The sequence below is a fragment of the Salmo trutta genome, unplaced genomic scaffold (assembly GCF_901001165.1).
Source record: "Salmo trutta unplaced genomic scaffold, fSalTru1.1, whole genome shotgun sequence".
Taxonomy (NCBI): Eukaryota; Metazoa; Chordata; class Actinopteri; order Salmoniformes; family Salmonidae; genus Salmo; species Salmo trutta.
Genome location: NW_021822941.1, coordinates 3,226,397 through 3,240,737, shown reverse-complemented (window position 1 = coordinate 3,240,737; position 14,341 = coordinate 3,226,397). Strand labels below are relative to the sequence as shown.

General features: G+C 42.0%; 1 pseudogene; it reads right to left on the bottom strand.

The window, feature by feature from the left end:
* The window catches only part of LOC115187370 (scavenger receptor cysteine-rich type 1 protein M130-like), a 71,659-nt pseudogene that overhangs the window by 34,141 nt on the left and 23,177 nt on the right, over nt 1-14,341 (bottom strand).

Here is a 14,341-nt window from a genome sequence, read left to right as displayed (position 1 = left end):
TTGTTATAACAAGTTCATTTGTCACATATATCTCTCCCCTTCACACATATTGAGTGTGGATGTTAACTGATTGGCCACTGTTCATTGATGAACACAGAGATCATTCATCAGATGGTATAAAAAGTACTGTTTAACACTGGGTATATAGCACATCCTCCAATGCATCTTGGGTATTGTAGTTTACTATTATCTCCACCATAGTTTCGTGTTCAAAATACAAAGACCTATCATGAAAAATCAAATAGATTCAATATCTCTATTCATTAATGAAAAGTACTGTTGAACACTGAGTAGTTAGAGAGCTGAATGCTGATTGGCTGAAAGCTGTGGTATATATATGAGACAATATACTGCAGGTATGACGCAAAACAACTTGTTTACTGTTCTAATTACGTTGGTAACCTGTTTATAACAACAATAAGGCATCTAGGAGGTTTGTGGTATATTACCAATATATCACAGCTAAGGGCTGTAACCAGGAACTCTGTGTTGAGCTTTCAGAGTGTTATGGTCTAACACTTAGTGTTTAGTCTCCATATTATCAGAGTGTTATGGTGTAATACTTAGTGTTTAGTCTCCATGTTATCAGAGTGTTATGGTCTAATACTTAGTGTTTAGTCTCCATGTTATCAGAGTGTTATGGTCTAATACTTAGTGTTTAGTCTCCATGTTATCAGAGTGTTATGGTTTAATACTTAGTGTTTAGTCTCCATGTTATCAGAGTGTTATGGTCTAATACTTAGTGTTTAGTCTCCATGTTATCAGTGTTATGGTTTAATACTTAGTGTTTAGTCTCCATGTTATCAGAGTGTTATGGTCTAATACTTAGTGTTTAGTCTCCATGTTATCAGAGTGTTATGGTTTAATACTTAGTGTTTAGTCTCCATGTTATCAGAGTGTTATGGTTTAATACTTAGTGTTTAGTCTCCATGTTATCAGAGTGTTATGGTCTAATACTTAGTGTTTAGTCTCCATGTTATCAGAGTGTTATGGTCTAATACTTAGTGTTTAGTCTCCATGTTATCAGAGTGTTATGGTCTAATACTTAGTGTTTAGTCTCCATGTTATGAGAGTGTTATGGTTTAATACTTAGTGTTTAGTCTCCATGTTATCAGAGTGTTATGGTCTAATACTTAGTGTTTAGTCTCCATGTTATCAGAGTGTTATGGTCTAATACTTAGTGTTTAGTCTCCATGTTATCAGAGTGTTATGGTCTAATACTTAGTGTTTAGTCTCCATGTTATCAGAGTGTTATGGTTTAATACTTAGTGTTTAGTCTCCATGTTATCAGAGTGTTATGGTCTAATACTTAGTGTTTAGTCTCCATGTTATCAGAGTGTTATGGTCTAATACTTAGTGTTTAGTCTCCATGTTATCAGAGTGTTATGGTCTAATACTTAGTGTTTAGTCTCCATGTTATCAGAGTGTTATGGTTTAATACTTAGTGTTTAGTCTCCATGTTATCAGAGTGTTATGGTTTAATACTTAGTGTTTAGTCTCCATGTTATCAGAGTGTTATGGTTTAATACTTAGTGTTTAGTCTCCATGTTATCAGAGTGTTATGGTCTAATACTTAGTGTTTAGTCTCCATGTTATCAGAGTGTTGTGGTCAACCAATAGACGAGGGTCAATAGGGCCTACTGCCTGACTACAGGTATAAAGTCCTATGGTTCTACTTTAAGCTTCTGTATAAGTGAATTTTCTTTAAGGTTTAAAGGTCAACTCAGTCATCAAAATGTGTTTTTGTTTCTTCATGGTGTCTATAGGTCTAAGGTGAACACCTCAAAGAAGCTGAATATTTTCCATTGACGTCACGTTGGTATGAAACCTGTTTACCTCGATGCTAGATCCTCCTCTTCCTGTCACAACATGGGTTTCAGAGAAAAGGACCAGGAGCTGAAAACTTTCCACTCCATCGAACCAATCGCTGCTCCTATGTCCTTTCATGGTAAAGTACATCTAGTCATGAACACGGAAATACGCAGCAAAGACCTTGTTACTCAAAGACCCAGCTACTCTCTGACAGTCACCATCAGACCATCAGACCACCAGATGGACAGGCTGTGTGTTTCTCTCATCACTCTCTTGTGTAAGTAGCCTTTAGAATTAGTTTTACTGGGCCTCACAGCTGCACGATAGCTCATCGTTTGATGTGGTTTTATAGTTCTCTACATTTATTAACCTACCCTTTTGGGTTCTATAGAACCCTTTTGGGCTCTAATTAGAACACTCTGTTGAAATGGTTCAATCTTGAACCCAAAAGGGCTCTACCTGGACCAAAAGGGTTCTACCTGGAACCAAAAGGGTTCTACCTGGAACCAAAAGGGCTCTACCTGGAACCAAAAGGGTTCTACCTGGAACCAAAAGGGTTCTACCTGGAACCAAAAGGGCTCTACCTGGACCAAAAGGGTTATTCTAAGGGTTCTCCTTTAGATCTCTGTTGTTGCCATAGCTCTCTGTTGTTGCCATAGCTCTCTGTTGTTGCCATAGCTCTCTGTTGTTGCCATAGCTCTCTGTTGTTGCCATAGCTCTCTGTTGTTGCCATAGCTCTCTGTTGTTGCCATAGCTCTCTGTTGTTGCCATAGCTCTCTACTGTTGCCATAGCTCTCTGTTGTTGCCATAGCTCTCTGTTGTTGCCATAGCTCTCTGTTGTTGCCATAGATCTCTGTTGTTGCCATAGCTCTCTGTTGTTGCATTAGCTCTCTGTTCTGAGACCAGTGTCTCGGCAGATGTTGTCCATGTTGGTTTCATGTGGTGTTCCTGAGGGTGAACCCACAATATGAGACTGTAGAAAGTGAATCATATCCAAACAAGATTCTGGTTCTTTCTAACACTGTTCCTCTGTTACCTGTAGGTGCTGTTTCCTCCAGTCAGTTCATCCTAACACTGTTCCTCTGTTACCTGTAGGTGCTGTTTCCTCCAGTCAGTTCATCCTAACACTGTTCCTCTGATACCTGTAGGTGCTGTTTCCTCCAGTCAGTTCATCCTAACACTGTTCCTCTGTTACCTGTAGGTGCTGTTTCCTCCAGTCAGTTCATCCTAACACTGTTCCTCTGCTACCTGTAGGTGCTGTTTCCTCCAGTCAGTTCATCCTAACACTGTTCCTCTGTTACCTGTAGGTGCTGTTTCCTCCAGTCAGTTCATCCTAACACTGTTCCTCTGCTACCTGTAGGTGCTGTTTCCTCCAGTCAGTTCATCCTAACACTGTTCCTCTGTTACCTGTAGGTGCTGTTTCCTCCAGTCAGTTCATCCTAACACTGTTCCTCTGCTACCTGTAGGTGCTGTTTCCTCCAGTCAGTTCATCCTAACACTGTTCCTCTGCTACCTGTAGGTGCTGTTTCCTCCAGTCAGTTCATCCTAACACTGTTCCTCTGCTACCTGTAGGTGCTGTTTCCTCCAGTCAGTTCATCCTAACACTGTTCCTCTGCTACCTGTAGGTGCTGTTTCCTCCAGTCAGGATGGGATCTCTGGAACAGACGTGGAGCTGAGAGTCAGACCAGGAGACAACATTGTTCTTCACTGTGATGTCAAACACCATGATAAAACACATTGGCATAGAATAAGCTCCATTGAGAATGTGGGTCATTTCGGTGTTTCAAACCAGGATATAATGGACAATCCTGTCCCTCGACTCTATTTCCTGTGGCGTTCTCAACAATTCTGGGATCTGATGAGAATCTGACCTGGGACTCTACCACTGTGGGAGCTACAAGAAGAAGTATCTGAACTGGGAAGGGGTTAGTGATAAAGTAGAAATGCTCATATATATCAATGTCATCACCAGACTTTCATTTGGTAAGAACATACAGCCATAGAAAATATATTTACAGAAGTTTCTCAATCAAGTTCTTCATGTTTTCTTGTGTTTATGTCCAGTCACCAGTCCTCCTGATTGTCTATGTCCAGAAACCAGTCCTCCTGACTGTCTATGTCCAGATACCAGTCCTCCTGACTGTTTATGTCCCAGAAACCAGTCCTCCTGACTGTCTATGTCCAGATACCAGTCCTCCTGACTGTCTATGTCCAGAAACCAGTCCTCCTGACTGTCTATGTCCAGAAACCAGTCCTCCTGACTGTTTAAGTCCAGAAACCATTCCTCCTGACTGTCTATGTCCAGAAACCAGTCCTCCTGACTGTCTATGTCCAGAAACCAGTCTTCCTGACTGTTTATGTCCAGAAACCAGTCCTCCTGACTGTCTATGTCCAGAAACCAGTCCTCCTGACTGTCTATGTCCAGAAACCAGTCCTCCTGACTGTTTAAGTCCAGAAACCATTCCTCCTGACTGTCTATGTCCAGAAACCAGTCCTCCTGACTGTCTATGTCCAGAAACCAGTCTTCCTGACTGTTTATGTCCAGAAACCAGTCCTCCTGACTGTCTATGTCCAGATACCAGTCCTCCTGACTATTTATGTCCAGAAACCAGTCCTCCTGACTGTTTATGTCCAGAAACCAGTCCTCCTGACTGTTTATGTCCAGAAACCAGTCCTCCTGACTGTTTATGTCCAGAAACCAGTCCTCCTGACTGTTTATGTCCAGAAACCAGTCCTCCTGACTGTCTATGTCCAGATACCAGTCCTCCTGACTGTCTATGTCCAGAAACCAGTCCTCCTGACTGTTTATGTCCAGAAACCAGTCCTCCTGACTGTCTATGTCCAGATACCAGTCCTCCTGACTGTTTATGTCCAGAAACCAGTCCTCCTGAGCCCTCCTCCTCCCCTCCTCCTGTAGACTGTGGGCTGTGTTGGATGTTGCTGTTCAGTCTGTGTCCTGTGTCTGCTCTCCTCTCCTCTCTCCTCTCCTCCACCTGTGTCTAATCCTTCTGCAGAACAACAGGTAAACTAACTTCATTATTAATAGCAGTATGTGCTCTTTCACTCTTTATAGCATGATCTCACTCATTCAGTTTGTATTTTTGTATTAAAGTAAAGAACTTTCTTAACCTAACCTTTTTGTTTTTGACTACAATATTAATAATACAATTTTTTTTTATTTAACTGATTTGGCAAAACTCCTCTCCACAGTTTCAACTGAGACTCAGGTTCCTCTGAACAGGACCACCAGGGGAAGTGACAGCAGAGACAAGGTACTGTATCTTTACAGTCAGAGTGGGTGTTGTAGTTCTACAACAAGTGGCCATCTTTATTTTTAGTCCACATTTTTGCATCCCAGTGAATTCATTAGCAACAATACATTATTTATGATGATATATTTAGAATATTAACAGATTATTTATAAAATATATCTTGTCTCTAATCTCTCTTATTCCCTCAATTCAATTTCAATTTAAGGGCTTTATTGGAATGGGAAACTTATGTTCACATTGCCAAAGCAAGTGAAGCGGATAAAAAAAATGATGTAACAAACAATAAACATTTACAGTAAACATTACACACAGAATTTCCAAAAGAATAAAGACATTTGAAATGTCATAAAATGTCTATTTACAGTGTTGTAACGATGTGAATCTCTTGCTTTCTCATTATTCTCTGTCTTGCTTGCTTTGTCGTTTTTCTCTCTCTCTTGCTTTCTCGTTTCTCTCTCCTCTCTCTCTCTCCTCTCTCTCTCTCTCCTCTCTCTCGCTCGTTTCTCTCTCTCTCTCTTGCTTTCTCGTTTCTCTTTCTCTAGCTTTCTCGTTTCTCTATCTCTCTTGCTTTCTCATTTCCCTCTCTCTTTGTCTCGTTTCTCTCACTCTCTTCTCCCTCTTGCGCGTCTCTCCCGTCTCTCTACCCTCTCTCCCGTCTCTCTCCCCTCTGTCCCGTCACTCTCTCTCTCTCTCTCTCTCTCTCTCTCTCTCTCTCTCTCTCTCTCTCTCTCTCTCTCTCTCTCTCTCTCTCTCTCTCTCTCTCTCTCTCTCTCTCTCTCTCTCTCTCTCTCTCTCTCTCTCTGTGTCTCTGTGTCTCTCTCTCAGAAGGAAGGAGACCTGTTTAACGCCTCATTGGATATCCGTCAGGGACAGAGGAAACCAAAGAAGAAGAGAGTCCAGAACTCTGACTTCAGTACCTACTCAGCCATCAATACCAGCAGAGTGAGACCCATACATCAATCAATACCAGCAGAGTGTGAGACCAATACCATCCATCAAAACCAGCAGTGTGAGACCTGTACCAGCCATCAATACCAGCAGAGTGAGACCTATACCAGCCATCAATACCAGCAGAGTGTGAGACCTATACCAGCCATCAATACCAGCAGTGTGAGACCTATACCAGCCATCAATACCAGCAGAGTGTGAGACCTATACCAGCCATCAATACCAGCAGTGTGAGACCTGTACCAGCCATCAATACCAGCAGTGTGTGACCTATACCATCCATCAATACCAGCAGAGTGAGACCTATACCATCCATCAATACCAGCAGAGTGAGACCTATACCATTCATCAAAACCAGCAGAGTGTGAGACCTGTACCAGTCATCAATACCAGCAGAGCGTGAGACCTATACTATCCATCAATACCAGCAGAGTGAGACCTATACATCAATCAATACCAGCAGAGTGTGAGACCAATACCATCCATCAAAACCAGCAGAGTGAGACATACACCATCCACCAATACCAGCAGAGTGAGACCTATACCATCCATCAATACCATCAGAGTGAGACCTATACCATCCATCAATACCAGCAGAGTGTGAGACCTATACCAGCCATCAATACCAGCAGAGTGAGACCTATACCAGCCATCAATACCAGCAGAGTGAGACCTATACCATCCATCAATACCAGCAGAGTGTGAGACCTATACCATCCATCAATACCAGCAGAGTGAGACCTATACCATCCATCAATACCAGCAGAGTGTGAGACCTGTACCAGTCATCAATACCAGCAGAGCGTGAGACCTATACTATCCATCAATACCAGCAGAGTGAGACCTATACCATCCATCAATACCAGCAGAGTGTGAGACCTATACCAGCCATAAATACCAGCAGAGTGTGAGACCTATACCATCCATCAATACCAGCAGAGTGAGACCTATACCATCCATCAATACCAGCAGAGTGTGAGACCTATACCAGCCATAAATACCAGCAGAGTGTGAGACCTATACCAGCCATAAATACCAGCAGAGTGTGAGACCTATACCATCCATCAATACCAGCAGAGTGAGACCTATACCATCCATCAATACTAGCAGAGTGAGACCTATACCAGCCATCAATACCAGCAGAGTGTGAGACCAACACCAGCCATCAATACCAGCAGAGTGTGAGACATGTACCAGTCATCAATACAAGCAGAGTGTGAGACATATACCAGCCATCAATACCAGCAGAGTGTGAGACCTATGCCAGCCATAAATACCAGCAGAGTGTGAGACCTATACCAGCCATAAATACCAGCAGAGTGAGACCTATACCAGTCATCAATACCAGCAGAGTGAGACCTATACCAGCCATAAATACCAGCAGAGTGAGACCTATACATCAATCAATACCAGCAGAGTGAGACCTATACCATCCATCAATACCAGCAGTGTGAGACCTATACCATCCATCAATACCAGCAGAGAGTGAGACCTATACCAGTCATCAATACCAGCAGAGTGAGACCTATACCATCCATCAATACCAGCAGTGTGAGACCTATACCATCCATCAATACCAGCAGAGAGTGAGACCTATGCCAGTCATCAATACCAGCAGAGTGAGACCTATACCAGCCATAAATACCAGCAGAGTGAGACCTATACATCAATCAATACCAGCAGAGTGAGACCTATACCAGCCATAAATACCAGCAGAGTGAGACCTATACATCAATCAATACCAGCAGAGTGAGACCTATACCATCCATCAATACCAGCAGAGTGAGACCTATACCATCCATCAATACCAGCAGAGTGTGAGACCTATACCAGCCATCAATACCAGCAGAGTGAGACCTATACCATCCATCAATACCAGCAGAGTGTGAGACCTATACCATCCATCAATACCAGCAGTGTGAGACCTATACCATCCATCAATACCAGCAGAGTGAGACCTATACCATCCATCAATACCAGCAGAGTGTGACCTATACAACAATAATAACATTTGGACTCTCTTCCTCAGGCTGAATGACAGCACCATGGCAATAACAACAGGAAGTGTGGTTTTCCTGTGTACAGAGTGTGTCCTCTCAGCCAATCAGTGACTAGCTCTTATATGAGTACTGTAATACCAACATCATAATATCAGACTTAACAACATTAGTAGTGGTCAATGTATGTATAAGTTTACATATAAATGATGTGTGTATATGGGAGTGTGTCCATATGATTGTATATCATATATAGTACTATGTGTGTGGTTGTGGTTTACTTAGCTAGTGCTGCTGCTCTGTAGGGGAGGGGTTATGGGGGTCCTGGGTTTCAGATCTGAGGGGAGGTCTGAGGGGTTAAGGGGTCCTGGGTTTCAGGTCTGAGGGGTTAAGGGGTCCTGGATTTCAGATCTGAGGGGTGGTCTGTTTCTGCTCCTCATTCCTGTTGCCTTCTGGGTCGGGAAAACACATGGTGGGTCAGGACATGGGGATACTCATATCAGTTTGTGTTAACTTAACTTTTTATCCAGTGAAGTGATGTGGCAACAGTTTAACCTTTCTAGGGGGTGTGGGATGCTACCGTCCCACCTGGCCAACATCCAGTGATGTTGCAGAGCGCCAAATTCAAAAACAGAAATACTCATTATAAAAATGCATAAATCATACAAGTATTATACATCGGTTTAAAGATGAACTTCTTGTTTATCCAATGACGGTGTCAGATTTCAAAAAGGCTTTACAGCGAAAGCATACCATGTGATTATCTGAGAACAGCGCCCAGCATACAAATCATTACAAATAGTAATGAAATGAATCACTTACCAATGATGATCTTCATATGGTTGCACTCACAAGACTCCCATTTACTCAATAAATCTTCGTTTTGTTCGATAAAGTCCCTCTTTATATCCAAAAACCTCTGTTTTGTTCGCAAGTTTTGTTCAGTAATCCACAGGCTCAATGGTAGTCACAACAGACAGACGAAAAATCCGAAAAGTATCAGTAAAGTTCGTAGAAACATGTGAAACGATGTTTATAATCAACCCTCAGATTGTTTTTAGTCATAATAATCAATAACATTTCAACCGGACAACAGCTTCGTCAATATAAAAGGAAAAAAAGAAAGGAGTGCCCTCGGTCTCGTGCATGAAAAACCTCTGGGACACTGCAGTGTCCACTCATTCAAAGTGTTCTTACTCCCTCATTTTTCAGAGAACAAGCATGAAACAATTTCTAAAGACTGTTGACATCTAGTGGAAGCCATAGGAAGTGCAATTTGAGTCCTAAGTCAATGGATACTGTAATGGCATTCAATAGAAAACTACAAACATTAAAAAAATCCCACTTCCTGGATGGATTTTATTCAGGTTTTCGCCTGCCATATCAGTTCTGTTATACTCACAGACATTATTTTAACATATGTATATCCTAGCTTCTGGGCCTGAGTAGCAGGCAGTTTACTTTGGGCATGCTTTTCATCTGGATGTCAAAATACTGCCCTCTACCCTAATGAGGTTTTAACATGTTGTGTGTTGTGTTGTTGAATAAAAACCAGGAGTTCGTAAGGAGAGGAGGGAAGTCCAGAAAAGAAGCAGAGACCAGTCATTCTCCATGTCTGTAATGAATTGAACTTCTCTATCAGAGACCAGTCATTCTCCATGTCTGTAGTGAATTGAACTTCTCTATCAGAGACCAGTCATTCTCCTTGTCTGTAGTGAATTGAACTTCTCTATCAGAGACCAGTCATTCTCCTTGTCTGTAGTGAATTGAACTTCTCTATCAGAGACCAGTCATTCTCCTTGTCTGTAGTGAATTGAACTTTTCTATCAGAGACCAGTCATTCTCCATGTCTGTAGTGAATTGAACTTCTCTATCAGAGACCAGTCATTCTCCTTGTCTGTAGTGAACTTCTCTTCTTCGTGTCCAATGAGATCAGCATCAAACTGTTGTGATTTGTTAATTTGCCTTTCTTTTTTTTGTGCATAGAGATTTTTTTAACACAAAGTTTCTACTTTTATCTGATGTTTTTGGCGCTTCTTTTACAATGTCATTTTTTTTACCATTTGAAAATGTATCCAACATCTTATTGTTATGCATGTTCTATTTTTTATGGACATAAAGATCAGGTCTGATTTATAGTTCAAAGTGAGATAATGTCTGATTTATAGCCTGTGTGTATCTTTCCTAAAGCAGCAGGTGTAAAAGTGTATCCACCCTCCAGAGATCTGTATATAGTGACAAGATGCTCATGTCTATGTCTCTAACAATGGGAGTTGTTGTCCTGTGTAGTGATATTCAGAACACCTCCAGTTGCAGTAGAAAGCTGTTATTGTGATATGAAGATGCAGAATTCTGCCTTTGTCTGTCTGTCTGTCTGTCTGTCTGTCTGTCTGTCTGTCTGTCTGTCTGTCTGTCTGTCTGTCTGTCTGTCTGTCTGTCTGTCTGTCTGTCTGTCTGTCACTAAGGGTCAAGGTGCTGAGCTGATGTCTGGTGTCACTGATGGAATCACTAATGATCAATAACCCCTTGACCACTGGGAAATAAAAAACTGGAGGGGAAATCACACAAGACTGACAGCCTGTGAGTTTATTAAAAGTATTCAGTGATTACATGACAGTTTAGAGAACAACAGGTCTTTATCTGGAAAGAGTAAATAACATAACAGCTACATCATCTGAACTCACAACTATACACTGAGTGGACAAATCATTAGGAACACCTTCATAAGAAAATAACATCATTATCTCTATACTACTAACATCATAACAATGATATATCATAATCAATAACAGGGGTAAACAACACAAACAACAACTAACCACTTCATTAAAAAAAAAATCTAAATACAAAGAATGAACAGATGATTATAATAATACATGAACTAATAATGGAAACACTTCAAGATAAAGAATCTAAGAGACACTAAATAAGATAAAGAATCTAAGAGACACTAAATAAGATAGAAAATCTAAGAGACACTAAATAAGATAAAGAATCTAAGAGACACTAAATAAGATAAAGAATCTAAGAGACACTAAATAAGATAAAGAATCTAAGAGACACTAAATAAGATAAAGAAGCTAAGAGACACTAAATAAGATAAAAAATCTAAGAGACACTAAATAAGATAAAGAATCTAAGAGACACTAAATAAGATAAAAAATCTAAGAGACTAAATAAGATAAAGACATTAAGACAAAAGCAAAAACCAATTTATTCTGGAACACAAAACAGACGTAATTGAGCTACTCTCTTAAAATAATCTAAACCCCAAGTTACCCTAAAACCCCATGTTACCCAGAACCCCATGTTACCCAGAACCCCATGTTACCCAGAACCCCATGTTACCCAAAACCCCATGTTACCCAGAACCCCATGTTACCCAGAACCCCATGTTACCCAGAACCCCATGTTACCCAGAACACCATGTTACCAAAACCCCATGTTACCCAGAACCCCATGTTACCCAGAACCCCATGTTACCCCAAAACCCATGTTACCCCAAAACCCATGTTACCCCAAAACCCCATGTTACCCAAAACCCCATGTTACCCAGAACCCCATGTTACCCAGAACCCCATGTTACCAGAACCCCATGTTACCCAGAACCCCATGTTACCCAGAACCCCATGTTTCTCTGGTGGTAAAAACCAAACTAAAAGGAATAATGGTTGTTGCAGTCACTCCTTTTAGATTTCTTCCAAGGTTCTAGAAAGATAAACTAATTCTGAACTTATTAAAATTAGAACCACTTCAGGTTTGTCACCACATTTTAAACACCAGTCCACTGCTGACCATCCATTTAAAACACAAAACTGACCTAAGATCAGCATGTAGGATCAGCTTCATTCTACTCCTACTCCGTCCCCTGGGCTGCTCTCTCCTCTCCCGGTCCAGCTTCAGCTCTGGAGCTCAGAGAGACCATCTCCATGGCATTGACATAAAGATCCATGCTGCTCACCCTGTTCACTCTCTTCTGCCTCCTGGTGGGCTAGGGAGACACAGCACCAACAGTCAGACATTTACTCTCTAGTATCTCCATTCTCTCTCCCTCCCTCTCACCCTCTCCCTCTAGTTTAAATGACTTGTAACGTCTGAGTAAATGTCTTTACCTTATAGTACAGGTAGGAGGTGCTGATGGCTGTCAGTAGGATCAGCAGCACTACAACGTGTCTGATGATGAAGGCTGGCAGAGGAGAGGCTGCAAACAGAAACACCTTTGATGAGGGGACTGATCATCATCACATAGATCTGTGGGAAATCTGTCAATGACAAAGTTATAAGTCTGGTTCATGTTTAGTTACCTGTGATGGTGAGGGAGAGGAGCTCACTCTCAGAGGAAAAGTTATGAGAGAAAACATAATTGTCATAAACACATCTGTAGTTCCCTTGGTGGGAGTCATCTGCAGCAGGGAAGAGGAAGGCAGCAGAGTGATTGACAGCTGGCTGGGTCTGGGTTCTGTTGGAGCCGGTGAACGTGAGGAGGAAGGAGCCTCCTGGGTACTGTGGCTGAGTGGAGCAGGTGATGGTGAAGCTGTAGCCCCTGAACACCTCGGGCCCCTGGTGGCCCCTGGAGACCCCTCCCATCGAGTCAGTCAGGGAGATTTCAGGCTGGACCAGGAGATCTGTAACAATAAAAGAGAACAAGACAAACCTCTTTAACTAGTTTCCTATAGATATGACAATAACATCAGCATGTAACAGTGCTAGCCACCCTCCCTCACAGGGCAACATGAGTAGTGGGCCTACAGTCACTGAGACAACATATGTTGATATCAGGCTTAAGCAGGACATCTGGAACAAGAGGAGAGAAAAAGAAAACGTAGCTCCTCAACTACTTTCCTCATTTAGATATGACAATAACATGACATGTGACAGTGGTAGTGAGTAGAGACGTTCACTGAGATAACACTCAAATACAAAGCATTCTGGGATATTTAAGTTGTATTTGATTCCTACTTGACTGAGTGATCTATTTAGTAAAGCAGACTGACAAGCTAAACAGTCATCATGAGAGGTGCAGAGGAAGTTGTATGAATGAAGGAAATCAGTTTAATATAATTATAATATCTTGTTATTACCTGAGCAGATCACTGTGAATCCAGGAAAGAGATAATAAATTATAGAACAATCATTCAGTGAAGATTCAGACCCAGAACAGTCAACTCCAAACCCGCTAGTGGTGTTTCCAGGTAGAACTGAAACAGTGGAGCCACAACCCAGCTGTCTACACACTACTGCAGCTACATCCTCCTGGTTCCAGTCTCCAGCTCCCACAGTCCTCCACTCTCCCTGGTCGTACCGCTCCACTACACCAGCACAGCGACTGCCTCCTCCCACCAGCCTCACATCATCAGGCTCTGAGAAAAGAAAAGAGAGAGACAGTAATCTTACTATTTTCTCACGAAAACACACCTATATTGTCTCTCATATTCTTCACTCCAGGTGAGAAACAATGTTGATTGAGAGACAAACTGTTTCTTACCTGAGCAGGTGAGTCCAACAGCATTACCAGGTAGACAGGTGTTGTTTTCTCTGTCTGAGGTGTCACAGTCCAGGAGAAGGGACTCTTTGCCTTTACACTGGAACTCTTTATCCCAGGTCTGACCCTCACCTTCTCCATAGAGCCCCCCCTGTAGAGCTGCAGGAGCCCCACAGCCAAGCTCCCCACAGACTACCTCTGCATCCTGCAGGTCAAAGTCAGCTTCACACACTGAGGCCCAGGACTGATTGGACTTCACCTCCACTCTCCCAGAGCAGAGACCAGCTCCATCCACAAGCCGCACAGACTCTGGAGAAAAAGACTTGGTTGAACATTCAATCAGTTTTGTTGATGACACTGTCAAGGACTAAACACAAATATGTTGGATAAAAGATTGTAGTTTGCTATGTTTGATACTGTAAGAGGTAGAAATGGGTTCTTAGTCACTCAGGATAGGGTTGGGAATAATGCAGGCAGGAGACAAGAATAAGTTCACTTCACTTTATAGAAAATAAACAGCTGGACATCCATCAGGCAGCTTCACTTCAGTGACAGCTTAACTACAAGGTCTGATGCTATATGTCAGGGTCAGGCTGGACTGGGCCAAGAGTGGAAAAGGTTATTGGTTATGATGACATCACCGGTGAGAAGTCAGTGATACAAATATATTCTCTCTCTCATCTCTCCATCTTCCTCTCCTCCTCCCTCCTCCTCTCTTTGTGACAGTGGTAGTGAGTAGAGACGTTCACTGAGATAACACTCAAATACAAAAGCATTCTGGGATATTTAAGTTGTATTTGATTCCTACTTGACTGAGTGATCTATTTAGT